The 14,298-nt window shown below is 54.8% G+C and overlaps 1 protein-coding gene, 2 non-coding genes and 1 pseudogene across 3 annotated transcripts in view; 2 read left to right on the top strand and 2 right to left on the bottom strand.

The window, feature by feature from the left end:
- LOC120375648 overlaps window positions 1–14,298 on the bottom strand; it is a 310,655-nt pseudogene that overhangs the window by 70,617 nt on the left and 225,740 nt on the right.
- The window catches only part of LOC120375894 (zinc finger protein 883-like), a gene marked incomplete at its 5' end in the record, with an annotated part of 252,699 nt that overhangs the window by 46,368 nt on the left and 192,033 nt on the right, over window positions 1–14,298 (top strand). The gene's annotated exons all lie outside the window — the stretch shown is intronic.
- Window positions 8,908–9,071, top strand: LOC120376149. Its single transcript, XR_005587058.1, has one exon. It is a non-coding gene; the product is annotated as a U1 spliceosomal RNA (small nuclear RNA).
- Window positions 10,996–11,111, bottom strand: LOC120376062. Its single transcript, XR_005586985.1, has one exon. It is a non-coding gene; the product is annotated as a U5 spliceosomal RNA (small nuclear RNA).

Genomic DNA, 14,298 nt, shown 5'->3' with positions numbered 1-14,298 from the left:
TTCAAAGACAGTTCCTTAGAGAATATTTAAAAATAAACGATACAAAGTGTTTGAAGCGTCAGTTATTGTGTCATTGGGGGTAACATACAGGTTGTAGGGGGATGTTAGCATTTTGGTATTGGACGGCATATACATATACACAGTCTGTCATGTCCCCAATGCGGGGTACACGGTGGGTGAGTTCAAGGTACAGCCAGCAAGCACATCACTCATACAAACAGGTAATGGATAGTCGTGGGCATGAATAAATGAGTGGACTGGGTAATGGTGATAGGGTGCCCCTCACAGGGCAGAGTTCAGTTTGGTTGGTTCAGGGCTCAGGGGATAAAGTCCAACAGGGGAAGTTTCTAGGTCTCTTCCCCCTTGCGGGTGCGCGGAGTCACGCCGGCTCACTCTTGGTATTGACGGTGGCCGGTGACATGCTCTGTGTAAATGTCTCTGGACCACCGAATAGCGTCCGAGACCATTAGGCATCTCATGAGCCGCGCGTAGCGACGGCCCACCCCACAGGTCCGCAGCACGCGCTCATTAAGGGGGTCCCAGGCGCCCAAGGCCCCAACGATCAGAGCATCGGTGTAGACGTCGTAGCCCTTTGCTCGCAGGGTGTCAGCCAGGGGAGCGTACTTTTCGAGTTTGTGGGCTCGGGCTTGGCGGAAGGCCGTGGTCCTATTCTCGAAGGGGATCGTCACGTCGACAAGGATGATCTTTTTCCGGTCCTCATCCGTGACGACGATGTCCGGGCGCAGCAGGCTGTCAGTGCCGGGGATGGCGCGATTGACAGCGATCTCTCCCAGGTGCGGGGCGATGGCCTTCACCAGGCGGTCCTGGACGGCATTGTGGCGCACCTGCCAGGCTCTGCCATGGGCCCTGCAGCTGCACAGGACGTGGGGCAAGGTCTCCATGGCTACACTCCTACTTTGCACAAACCCACCCACTGACCTGTGACTAGCAGTCTCTCACTGTTAACTCTTCCAGCAAAATGGACCAAAGAAAGTGTATGCGTGTGCTGTACCACAGCCCCGGTGCTCTTTTCGGTTCCTTCCCACAGAACTTTCCTCCCATAGCAGTCCAGTTCCTTGCTGTTGCTTGTCTAACCGCTGCATGCATGTGCTATACCGTACCCTGAGCTGATTCCCGGCTTTTGTGCTCGATACAGCCTCACCCATCTGTGTCTCTGTGGCGCAATGGGTCAGTGGGTTTGGCTGTTAACTGAAAGAATGGTGGTTCAAGCCCACCCAGGGATGGCGCTAAGCCTGTGCTACTTCCTTGCTTCCCCGAGGCCTGTGGGGGAGCCTCAAAGGTCCCATTTTGCTGCCGCTTGGCGTCAGTGCTTTCAGCTGGTGGTCCAAAGAGCAGGCTGGATGCCATTCAGAAACCCATCTGCCAGCAGCCGTGCAGGAGGCTCAGGCTTAATCCTCAAGGCCGAGCACAAAAACTTTCAGCTGGGAACATTTCGCTCCCTTCCCGCCTCCGCCCAAGCGGCAAGGGAGAAGCGGAGGAGACAGGCCGGCTCAAAGACACCTCCCTCCCACTTCCCTGTACGCTGTGCAAAGCTCTTGGCCTGCCTCATGCCTCATCAGGAAAGCACGGCCATGCGGCCCAAGCCTGAGTCACGTCCGTGGCCTGGCCCGCCCCGCCCCGGCTGACGGCGCGCAGAGCCACGCGAGTCAATGGCAGGTCGAGTCGGGAGCCTCGGCTCTTTCCCCTGACAGCCACACACACAGCGCTGCCTAGCGCCCCCAGAGCCTCCCTCGTGTTCTCCCGCAGCAGCCGCCTGCCGGGGTGGTGGGAAAAGGGGACCAGGAAGCACTGCAGCCTCATTCCTGGACAGGAGGCCCTCGCCACGCCCAGGCCTGCCTCTTGCCTTCAGCCCAGGCAGCCAGAGGTGCCAGGGAGCTCCCTGGCATGCCGCCGCTGGGCCTCAGCCATCTCTTGTCTCATGGCCTAGGCTCTTGGGGCTCTGCTGGTCACCGGCTCGCTTGAAGGCCCAGAGGGAAAAGAAACAAGCGCACGCGTAGCAGAGGATGGTTTCAACCCATCAACCTCTGGGTTATGGGCCCAGCACGCTCCCACTGCACCACTCTGCTGGTGTTTGGTGCTGCTTGCCACCCAGCTGCTGCTATGCGGATTAGTGCCTTACGCACTCTCGTGCTGGCAGGCAGATGCGCAGGCTGCTAGGCAGCTGCCTTGGTCACAGGATTTTACAGCTTCTACAGGGTAAAAAGGATCTATTTGGGGTTTGGACCCCATTGGGAGCTGGGTAGCTGAGTGCCAGAGACGAGAGCACTTCTTAAACTGTTTTCAGTTAAGCCTTCAGCTTGTGGGGGACGAGTTTCAACCTTGGATCCGTGTCTGCAGCAGGCAAGCGCATCTGGCATGATTCCTGCCCCCGCCCGCTGTATTAGCAGACTAAAACCCGGAGCAAACGCACACGCCTTGCAAAGGAACAGGAGCCAGGATCTCGAACATATATCAACATTTTATTAAGATGATGCTCAAAGATAAAAAAACGTGTACGGCACAGCGTTTAGGCGTAGAAGTTTCTGGTGCTCAGGGAACAACGTACAGCTTACCCAAGGGGTGCGAAGTTTGGTTTAAGATCGGGTGGCGTAAGGAATACGTAATCTGCAGTAGCCCTGACTGGGGGTAAAAGGTTAACGTACAGACACTGAGTTAGGAGGGTATGTTGTCCATCTGAGGGCTACGTTGGGGTGTGGAATATAACGAGCGGACACCACGATGAGGATGGATTGACCCACGTTTGGTGAGTTTTAACGTTCGGTGTTTTTTAATCTTTGCCACAATCTACTTGAAGCAGGGTCAGAATGACGTCTCCCCTGCCATCTGTTGGTGATCTGTCGTCAAGGCCTGTCACGGGCTGGTGCCTCAGTTTCCTCTAGGCAGCAGTGCTGCAGGCTCCTTTGGTCAGTTCCCATGCAGCTGTGTCGGGGGAAGGGGGAGTAGAGGCTCATGCTCCCCAGCCCCACGTCCCTCCCGCAGCAGCTGGGGAATCCAGGCCAAATGTAACCCTGGTAGCTGGGCCGGGGTTAGCCTGGGCCGGGGTAGGGCTGGGGAGGAATTGCGGGGGAGACAGATGCACCCGCTGTGAGGGGAGATCCTCCCATTCCCTGCCAACTCCTTGCAGCACAGCGCCCTCTAGCACTTCTTACTCTGTCGTGGGGGTGTCTGCTGCCTGCCTCTCCCTTAGCATCATCTCTCCCCCGGGGCACTGGTGTTGCCCATCCTGTGCAAACAGGCAGCCCCTGGTGTGCCCCATGGCGCTGCCCTGCAATTGTGGGGGCAGCTGTTGGATGGAGCCATATCGAAATATGGGGGTGGGCAAGGCTGGGGACCAGGACTCCTGGGTTCTCCCATCAAATGTGGGAGGGGAGTGGGGGTTAGTGGGTAGAGTGGGGGAGGGGCAGGGCTGGGATCCAGGGCTCCTGCTTTTTCTGGTTTTCTCCACCTCCTGCAGCTGCCTCGGTCCTTTCAGTGCGTTTCCTGTTCCAAATTCATTTGCTGACTTGTGCAACTCACCCCAGAGGTGGCTGCATCTCAGTGTTAGGTGAGGCACCCTTGGCTGCATCACCTCCTAACCGCGTCTCTCTCTCCCTGCAGGTGACCCTGCAGCACTCGGCAAACATCCGCAAGATCGTGGGGCGCTTTGAGCATTGGGCAGGCAGGGGCCAGGCGCCCCCCCCCGAGAATGGGACCCAGCCCCCCCTACTTTTTACAGGGATTAAAGAGGGGCAAAGGGGGGCAAATCAGGGGAGGGGGTGGCCAGGGACTGAGCAGGGGGTGGAAATTGACTGGTCGGGGGGTCAAGCAGCTTGAGGCAGAGTTAGGAGAGGGGCTGAAGGGCAAAGTCAGGGAGGGGGGAAGGAGCCGGAGTTCAGCCCAGGGGGAGGCGCTGCCAGAGGGTTAAACCCCGGCACAGGCAGGGGCAGAGGGGTAACAGTTACCCCAGGGGGCTGAGACTCCAGTGTTTGCAAAAACAGGGTGTGGGGAGCAGAGGGGCTTTTCTATTTCCCCTCCCACAGGCAGCACCTCTCAGCATGGGCTTCCCAGGGCTGGGCTCTTAAAGGCACAGGCATCCCACTGCTTAGACACTGCAGCTCCTCTCTGATGTAACCTACTGAGGTGCTGCAGTAGGAGACTCAATTCAGTGAAACCGGGAATTCCCTATACGCCCCCCAGCCAGGGGGCTGTGCACCCCTTCCCCGAATTTCCCCAACACCCCGCCCCCCAGTGGTCAGGTAGTTACATGCAGCGCTGCCAATGTTGTCACTGTTTGCAAATCTGAATGGAAATTGAAACGTTAACACTCACTTTAAAAGCAGATCCAACATATGAAAAATACCTGTACCTGAGAAAGTAAAATATGTTTGAAAAGTCTGGACAAAGCCGGGTTCCTCACCCAGCTGTTGTGTTTGCTGACAATGTCGGTGCATTGGCTTCGGCAATGTTGGCCAACCTCAGAATTTCAAATGATGATTTGGAAGCAAGGTGTGAATGACTCTCCCGTGACAGCTAGTGATGAGCCAGGGTTGGGGGAGGCTTTGGGACCAGACTGTGCAGGAGGGAGGGAGGAAGAGCCCCAGGCTGGAGCCCGTCCCTCCTCTGGGCACCTAGAGCAGAGGCAGCACAGCTCTGTCTGCTGGACACCTCCGCAGAGTAGGTGAGTTCATGTAAATACAATCCGGGGTGCATGGTGGGGAGGCTGGTACTGCAGGGGCAGGGAGTCCTGCAGCCCTCGCAGGGGAGAAGGGGCTGATTCCCTGGCTTGACTGCTGGCGGTGGCGGGGTGGGGGGCACTGGTGGATTGGGGTCTCCCCCCAGCGGGGCTGGAGATGGAGCACGGCCTGCTGGGAGCTGACGTCTCCTCTGTACATCGGAGGGTGACACTAGGCCAAATTGTGTGACCCCCTATCTCCCCCCGGGACAAGGGAGGGGCCTCTCAGCCTTGCCCCCTCGTCTCTCTTTCCCCAGGACCTGCCCAGCCCAGCCCTGCCCAGCCCCCCCTTCCCCCGCGCCCGCAGCTTCCCATTGTGGGGAGTGGAGCGGCCGGGGGGGGGGGGGCTTCTCACGCCCCCCCGGGGAGCAGGGCCGGGCACTGGAGGGGAGGGGAAGCGATGGGGGAGGTGGGTTGGAGAGATGTCGGGGTGAAGCTGGGACTCAGGGGATGGGGCAGGCTGCAGGGAGGAAGTGTGGGGCGGGGTCACGGTGGGGCTGGGAAGCTGCGGGGTGACACAGCCGGGGACTGGGGACACCACAAGGGGCAGGGGTGGGGGCAGGGCGGGAGCTTGTACAGGGGTTGGGGTGTGAATGGCACCAGGCTGCAGGAACATCCTGCTGGGGAGGGGTCTGGTCACTGCCAGCAGCCCTCAACCACGCACTCAAACCCGGGAAGGTTTCTTCTTGCGCTCCCATTGGTCAGGGCTCTGCCTCCTCTTCCTACTGGCTGTGTCGAGAGGCGGAGCTTCCGAGGGGCGTCACGTGGCGCCCAACCCCTCTGCTGCTCCCTCCTCCAATCCCCCAGCTCCCCCTCCCGATGCCGCCCCTCCCCTCTTCTGCCCCTGCCCCTCCCCAAATGCCTTAAACCTACCCTTCTACCCCCTCGCAAAAATACCTCCCACCTCCTTCTACCCCTGCCCCAAATATCACCTGCCCCAAATACCTCCCCTCTACCTCGCCCCCAAATAACCCCTGCCCCTCTCCAAATGCCTCCCACCCCCTTTTCTACACCCCACCCCCAAATACCCCCTCTCCTCCCCAAATGTCTTAAACCTACCCTTCTACCCCCTTGCACCTCCAAATACCCCGTGCCCCCTTCCCAAATATCTCCCACCCTCATCTAGCCCCCACCCCCAAATACCTCCCACCCCAAATACCTCCCAACCTCCCTCCTCTTGTACCCTGCCCCAATACCTCCCAACCCCTACTCTTCTACCCCTGCCCCCAAATACCTCCCCCCTTTTGAACCCCACCTCCCAAATACCACCAGCCTCCCTTCTTTCCCCCACCCCCAAATACCTCCCACCCTTCCTCTTCTAGCCTCCCAGCACCAAATACCTCCCACCCGTCCAGACCCTCCCGCAAATACCTCCCATCCTCCCTCCTTCTTTCCCCTTGCCCCAATAGCTCCCACCCCTCGTCTAGACCTCCTCTTCACAAATACCTCCCATCCTCCTTTTCTTCTGGCTCCTCTCCCCACAGTTTCTCACCAATCTTCTAGCTCCTGCCTCCAAATACCTCCCACCCCTCCTTTTAGGCCCTGCCCCCAAATCCCCCTTCTAGCCCCACCCCCCCAATAACCACCACCCCTTCCTCTTCTAGCTCCCCTCCCCAAATCCTCCCACCTCCTCCCTCCCCTAGCCCCCTGCCCCAGATACCTCCCACCCCTCCTCCTCTGGCAGCTGTGCATTGAGTGGAGCTTTTCATTGCTTTGTCTGCAGCCCCCTGCAGATCCCTTTGGTGAGTTGTGTAGCCGCTAATGGGTTCTGCTGCCATCGCTGGGTGTAATGCATGTTCAGTAGGGGTTTCTCCCTGCTGCCCTGTTTGTATTTCCTCTCCCTACTAGTGTTGGGGTGTTCTTCTCCTGTCAGTCAGTGTATTGGTGATCTCATCTTGGGGGCATGTGTGTCAGGTCGGTGCCAGGACACCCCTGTGGTCAGACATCTGAGGATGTTCTGTCCGAAGGCCGGTGTCGGCTCCTGTTCCTCTGGTCGGCTGGTGTCTTTACGGACGAAATTCCCCCTTAGACACACTATTTCCAGTTCCCCAAACCTCAGGGGTGACCCTTAGGCTAGTGATCTGTGCCACAGTTCATAGACCTCAAGCCTTCTGCTAACTGCCGCTGCCAGTGTCCTACAGGAGACAGGCCCGTGGGTTCCTTGCATTACTGCAGCATAAAAGAAATGCTCAAGCTAGCTACATTGGCTCCAGGTGGTAGTTAATTTACCCCCCAGGGGAGTTTGTGAGTAGCCCTAGTTTTTCTCTCCAATCTGCCTTGCTTTGCAGTTAGAAAGATGAGGTGAGTGAGGTAATATCTTTTATTGGACCCACTTCAGGTGGTGAGAGAGACATTTCTGAGCTACACACAGATCTCTTCTTCAAGAGACTATCCGAAAAATGTGCCCTCCTTTCTCTCTGGTTACCTATTTCTAATTTCATAGTTCCTGAGATTTTTTCCAGGGTTCACTAATAATAAAATATTCACATAAAATATCTCAAAGATAATGACCTGTGGCTCTGCAATCACACCCGCCAACTCCTTTAGCACCCTCGGATGCAGCGCATCCGGCCCCATGGATTTGTGCTCATCCAGCTTTTCTAAATAGTCCCGAAGCACTTCTTTCTCCACAGAGGGCTGGTCACCTCCTCTCCATGCTGTGCTGCCCAGAGCAGCAGTCTGGGAGCTGATTTTGTTCGTGAAGACAAAATCACGAAGGGGGAGGGTGGGGAAGCATTGAGTACATTAGCTTTTTCCACATCCTCTGTCACAAGGTCGCCTCCCTCATTCTGTAAGGGGCCCACACTTTCCTTGACTTTCTTCTTGTTGCTAACATCCCTGAAGAAACCCTTCTTGTTGTTACTCTTAACATCTCTTGCTAGCTGCAACTCCAAGCGTGAGTTGCCCTTCCTGATTTCACTCCTGCGTGCCTGAGCAATAGTTTTATACTCCTCCTGGTCATTTGTCCAATCTTCCACTTCTTCAAACGGCGCTGCCTGCCAGTGCACTCAGCCTCACTTGGCAGGTAACAAAAGGGATCGAGTGGCCGTCCAGTTTCTGGAGAGTGGCTGACAACACCCGACCTTCTGCCCTGAGGAGAAACTGACGTGAGACAAGGCAGGGAGGTCATTCTTGTATTGGACCAACTTCCGGTGGGGAGAGAGCGAGAGAGAAGCGAAATGCAAGCTGCACTCTTTCCCTAGCAGCAGGTGGGCCACGTCGTCTCCGATGGCCTGGCTTCCCGGGACGGGACCCGCTACAACTTAGATAATTTTTTACCTCAAGGTTCCCAAGACACAGACAAGGTTTTCATCTCGAGGCCAAAAGACCAAAAACATCAAGACACTTGATCACCGCCTTGGATAGGCCAAGATTTAAAAGTTTATTAGAAAATATTTGAAAATGAACGATACAGAGAGTTGAAACGTCAGCTATTGGTCATCGGGGGTGACATACAGAGCATAGGGCAATTTTAGTTTGAAATGTTTATTAGAAAATGTTTAAGAATAGATACAATTTAGATAATGCTTTCCCAGCCAGAAGGGGTACAGAGAGTTTGTAACATCAGTTACTGGTCATCAGGGTGACATACAGAGTATAGGGGGATGCTAGTACTTTGGTATTGGACAGCACATAACTTTTATACAGTGTGCAATGTCCCCAATGTGGGGTATACTGTGGGTGAGTTCAAGATACCTTCAGCAAGCAGTGAGGGTACATCACGCATACAACAGTTAAAGACAGTCATAGGTATAAATAAGCAAGCCAGGTAATGGGGATAGAATGACCCTCACATGGCAAAGTTAAGGTCTGTCGCACTCGATCTGAGCACTACACCCCATCTGAGCTCAAAGAGCTGAGCACGCAAGAGCGGCGGCCTGGGCGGGCAGGGGGAGGGGCCCGAGCGGAGGGGCGGAGCCGCGTGAGCAGGTATGCAGATCTGTGTGCGAGCAGAGAATCGTGGGAGCGGACGCAGGCTGCCAGGCAGGGCCCGACTTTGGCACCGGGAGCTCGGGGTGGGGAAGGGACGGTCTCCGGGGGCCGCGTCGGGGCAGCTGTCGGCAGTGGGGGCCGGTGTGGTCGAGGCCGTCGGTGGGGGGGGGCGCGGCGGTCCGCCCCGTGTGTTATAAGTGTGGGGCGAGCGAGGGCAGGCGGCGGCCGGGCAGCAGGAACTCATACTTACCTGGCAGGGGAGATACCATGATCACGAAGGTGGTTTTCCCAGGGTGAGGCTCATCCATTGCACTGCGGGTGTGCTGACCCCTGCGATTTCCCCAAATGCGGGAAACTTGACTGCATAATTTGTGGTAGTGGGGGACTGCGTTCGCGCTCTCCCCTGGTGATTGGTTTGAGCAACAGACAACTGACAGTGGGCTGTTTAGGCTTAGTACACTGCAAAGCAGATTCTTAGGAAAGCAGTTGTTATTCTGGGCCTTTGGGAGTGCTCTTTTCCACAGGCCCTGTACTTCTAGGTATCTTTGTCACACGTTCCTCCTTGTAAGCAAAGCTCAGCTCTGAAACTTTACTTGGGTCTCTCTGTGTTCTTGGTTTTCCCTGGTCTTTTGCAGCTGATCTGCTCTCTAGTCTGCTTTTGGGGGGCTTGGACCGGTGCCTTCCTTGGCTCTAAGGGGACCTGCCTGCCTGCTCTGCTCCTTTCCCTGCTTGTAGCTTCTTACCCGGCCCTTCTTCTCGGGCTCTTCCTCCTTTGACGGGAGGACGGCATGTCCAAAAGGCCTGTCCCACCAGGTCTCCTCGTCCAACAGGCAGCCTCGCCCCCTGCCGTGGGGCCGCTTTGGCTTTCGCTGTCTGTTCTTGTCTCTTGATGGCCACCCTGTCTGTGCTACGGAGACTAGGCTGTCACAACCCCATGCTGGAGGAGGGCTTTCCGTCGCTTGAGGCCCACCCACCGCCTGCCCGAATGCCCTTTAGCTACGCTGCGGGTTAGGGCGGCGTGGCCGTGTCGCCCAGGAGCGGGTTTTCCCTTTTGCACACCTCTGACGGACGGAGCTGTTTTGACTTAACTGTTCAGCACGCACCGACCCTCGGGCCTGGGCTGCACGGGGAACGTAAATCGGCGCGGCTACATCAGTCCGCGCCTTGGTCGGAAGAATTCGTCCGTCCACCTAGCTCCCGCCTTTCGGGAGGTGGATGGCCGGCACCGAGGAAAACCCTCTCCAGGACCCTTCTCCGGGAACAGTGCCCTTCCGTTTGGGGAGATTATGCTGCTTTAAAAAGAGAAATTGTTTAACTGCCTTTCTCTGAGGCAAGGTTGACTTTGTATTGCTTCCTCGTGGCTCCTTATAGCAGTTGTGTTCTGAAATCTTTAGGGTTTGACTTCATTTATGATGAAATCTTGCTGTAACTTTATTCTAATTTTCAATGAGTAACTAGACCTGAGCTGTTTGGCGTGTTAGTGGAGGATTGTTTAAAAACCTGGGATTCCACTTTCGGTTGCCTTTCCATTACATTTCCTCTGAAAGCCCACCGAAAGCCTCCACTTCCCACATAACTCTCTCAAACCTGCAGTCATCAGGCATACAGAAGATGCTTACAGTTTCACTCCATACGAGTCCAGTTCCTTGCTGTTTCCTGTCTAACCACTGCACACGTATGGTATCCCCTCCCTACCCGGAGCTGCTTCCTGGCTTTTCCGCTCAGGGCAGGAAAACGAGAATGGAGAGGTAAGCTGTGCAGGGAACTCTTCCTCAGCTCGCACTCCACCCCCAAGGGCCTTTCGAGGTCTTCTACGGACTTCAGGTTTCATTTGATTTCCAAGGTTTATGGGCTCATTAATTAGCCATCTCTCCTAATGCAGGGATCCTACGGGTCAGACCAAAGATCGATGGCCCAAAAGAGCTAAGAAACAGAAATAAAGGTGAGAGCTAGGCGTTACATTCAGATGAGAATCCAGAATCTGACTGTGCCCTGGCATGTTCAACGCTGCCGAAAAGAAGGAGCTCGTCAGGTCCCTCTGCTAGCACCCAAATCTGGTGGCTAGTCGGTCTGCTGGGAAATAAGGAAAAGGAAAAGAATTAAAGGAGTCAGGCAATAACAAGGAAATGAAAAGGTTTGTTGAACGGGTTCTGTCTGATTGACTGTCTTCCCAGCTATCCGTCCAAGTTAAAGACCTAGCCCAGTATCCTGTCTGCTGACAGCAGCCAATGCCAGGTACCCCCTACTATACTTTTTTCATACTATAGAAAAGCTTCAGCCAGTGACACCAGCTCAGGAAGCACTCTTCTGTTTTTCTCACAGCAGGCAACAGCCTTGCCAAAGCAAAGCCTTAAAAAATTGGCTACAAACGCATCAACATTCCTCTCTACGGAAATCTTTAGTAAAAGGCGAAAGATTTATACGAACTGAAGAGAAAGCAGAGTATGTAGAACTCGTGGCAGAGGCGCTGCCGGGGCAACCGCCTACGCTCCCAAAAGTCAGGGTGACTACTCTCCCAGCCCGCTACACCGCTAGCTTTCAGAGGAAATGGAATTGAACCGATTGGCAGCCCGAGTTGGATCATCGAAACCGGGGACACAGGGAGCAAAACCAGCCCCTCGACCAGGGACTCACTTTGCTGCACGCAATGCACTGTGGCTATGCAAATAAGATGCTCCGGCCGTCTCCGGCGCTCAAAGGAGTCTTTTCTCCGGGCTGCCTCTGCTCCTTCCCCGGCTGGGCGGAGATTGGGATGGGGCAGCTGCTCTCCTGAGACAGTCCCGCTGATGCCCAGGCGCATGGAGGACGGAGCCCGGACGAGAAGCCAGAGGGCACTTGGCCCACAGCTCAAACCCGGAGCAAACGCACACACTTTGCAAAGTAACAGGAGCCGGGATCTCGCACATGAGATTCTATCTGCCGGCCGGGGTGCGACCCCGCGTTGTACCTGCTGCTTGGTCTGCCTCTGCTGCAAAGTAGCTCGCCTCGCTCAGATCCTTGGGGTTCGCTGAGCTGCAGCTCACCTTGATACACGGGAACAGCTTCAAATCATGGACTATCAGGGTTGGAAGGGACCTCAGGAGGTCATCTAGTCCAACCCAATCCCCAACTAAATCATCCCAGCCAGGGCTTTGTCAAGGCTGACCTTAAAAACCTCTCAGGAAGGAGATTCCACCACCTCCCTAAGGAACCCATTCCAGTGCTTCACCACCCTCCTAGTGAAAAGGGTTTTCCTAAGATCCAACCTAAACCTTCCCACCGCAACTTGGGACCATTGCTCCTCGTTCTGTCATCTGGTGCCCCTGAGAACAGTCTAGATCCATCCTCTTTGGAACCCCCTTTCAGGTAGTTGAAAGCAGCGATCAACTCCCCCCTCATTCTTCTCTTCTGCAGACTAAACAATCCCAGTTCCCTCAGCCTCTCCTCATAAATCATGTCTTCCAGCCCCCTAATCACTTTTGTTGCCCTATGCTGGACTCTTTTCAGTTTTTCCACATCCTTCTTGCAGTGTGGGGCCCAAAACCGGACACGGTACTCCAGATGAGGCCTCACCAACGTCGAAGAGAAGGGAACGACCACATCCCTCGATCTGCTGGCAATGCCCCTACGTATACAGTCCAAAATGCCGTTAGCCTTCTTGGCAACAAGGGCACGCTGTCGACTCATATCCAGCTTCTCGTCCACTGTAACCCCTAGGTCCTTTTCTGCAGAACTGCTGCCTAGCCATTCGGTCCCTAGTCTGGAGCAGTGCACGGGATTCTTCCGTCCTAAGTGCAGGACCGGGCACTTGTCCTGTTGAACCTCATCAGGTTTCTTTCAGCCCAATCCTCCAATTTGTCTAGGTCCTCTGTAGCCTATCCGTACCCTCCAGCGTATCGACCGCTCCTCCCAGTTTAGCGTCATCTGCAAACTTGCTGAGAGTGCAGTCCACACCATCCTCCAGATCCTTAAGGAAGATATTGTACACAACCGGCCCCAGGACCGAGCCTTGGGGCACGCCGCTTGAGACCGGCTGCCAATTAGACGTGGAGCCATTGATCACTACCCGTTGAGCCCGAGGACCTAGCCAGCTTATAGTCCACCTTATAGTCCATTCATCCAGCCCAAACTTCTTGAACTTGCCGACAAGAATACTGTGGGAGACCGTATCAAAAACTTTGCTAAAGTCAAGGAAGAACACATCCATTGCTTTTCCCTCATCCACAGACCCAGTTCTCTCCTCACAGAAGGCAATTAGGTTAGTCAGGCGTGACTTGCCCTTGCTGAATCCATGCTGACCGCTCCTGATCACTTGCCTCTCCTCTAAGTGCTTCAGAATTGATTCCTTGAGGACCTGCTCCATGATTTTTCCAGGGACTGAAGTGAGGCTGACTGGCCTGTAGTTCCCCGGATCCTCCTTCTTTCTTCCCTCTTTTAAAGATGGGCACTACATTAGCCTTTTCCCAGTCATTTGGGACCTCCCCCAATGGCCATGAATTTTCAAAGATAATGACCTGTGGCTCTGCAATCACACCCGCCAACTCCTTTAGCACCCTCGGATGCAGCGCATCCGGCCCCATGGATTTGTGCTCATCCAGCTTTTCTAAATAGTCCCGAAGCACTTCTTTCTCCACAGAGGGCTGGTCACCTCCTCTCCATGCTGTGCTGCCCAGAGCAGCAGTCTGGGAGCTGATTTTGTTCGTGAAGACAAAATCACGAAGGGGGAGGGTGGGGAAGCATTGAGTACATTAGCTTTTTCCACATCCTCTGTCACAAGGTCGCCTCCCTCATTCTGTAAGGGGCCCACACTTTCCTTGACTTTCTTCTTGTTGCTAACATCCCTGAAGAAACCCTTCTTGTTGTTACTCTTAACATCTCTTGCTAGCTGCAACTCCAAGCGTGAGTTGCCCTTCCTGATTTCACTCCTGCGTGCCTGAGCAATATTTTTATACTCCTCCTGGTCATTTGTCCAATCTTCCACTTCTTCAAGCGGCGCTGCCTGCCAGTGCACTCAGCCTCACTTGGCAGGTAACAAAAGGGATCGAGTGGCCGTCCAGTTTCTGGAGAGTGGCTGACAACACCCGACCTTCTGCCCTGAGGAGAAACTGACGTGAGACAAGGCAGGGGAGGTCATTCTTGTTTTGGACCAACTTCCGGTGGGGAGAGAGCGAGAGAGAAGCGAAATGCAAGCTGCACTCTTTCCCCAGCAGCAGGTGGGCCACGTCGTCTCTCTGATGGCCTGGCTTCCCGGGACGGGACCCGCTTCAACTTAGATAATTTTTTACCTCAAGGTTCCCAAGACACAGACAAGGTTTTCATCTCGAGGCCAAAAGACCAAAAACATCAAGACACTTGATCACGGCCTTGGATAGGCCAAGATTTAAAAGTTTATTAGAAAATATTTGAAAATGAATGATACAGAGAGTTGAAACGTCAGATATTGGTCATCGGGGGTGACATACAGAGTATAGGGCAATTTTAGTTTTAAATGTTTATTAGAAAATGTTTAAGAAGAGATAATACAGAGAGTTTGTAACATCAGTTACTGGTCATCAGGGGTGACATACAGAGTATAGGGGGATGCTAGTACTTTGGTATTGGACAGCACATAACTTTTATACAGTGTGCAATGTCCCCAATGTGGGGTATACTGT

This window comes from Mauremys reevesii, linkage group 12 (genome assembly GCF_016161935.1).
Source record: "Mauremys reevesii isolate NIE-2019 linkage group 12, ASM1616193v1, whole genome shotgun sequence".
NCBI classification, from domain to species: domain Eukaryota; kingdom Metazoa; phylum Chordata; order Testudines; family Geoemydidae; genus Mauremys; species Mauremys reevesii.
The sequence above is the reverse complement of the archived record's forward strand: the minus strand, read 5'-3'. Positions and strand labels throughout refer to the sequence as shown.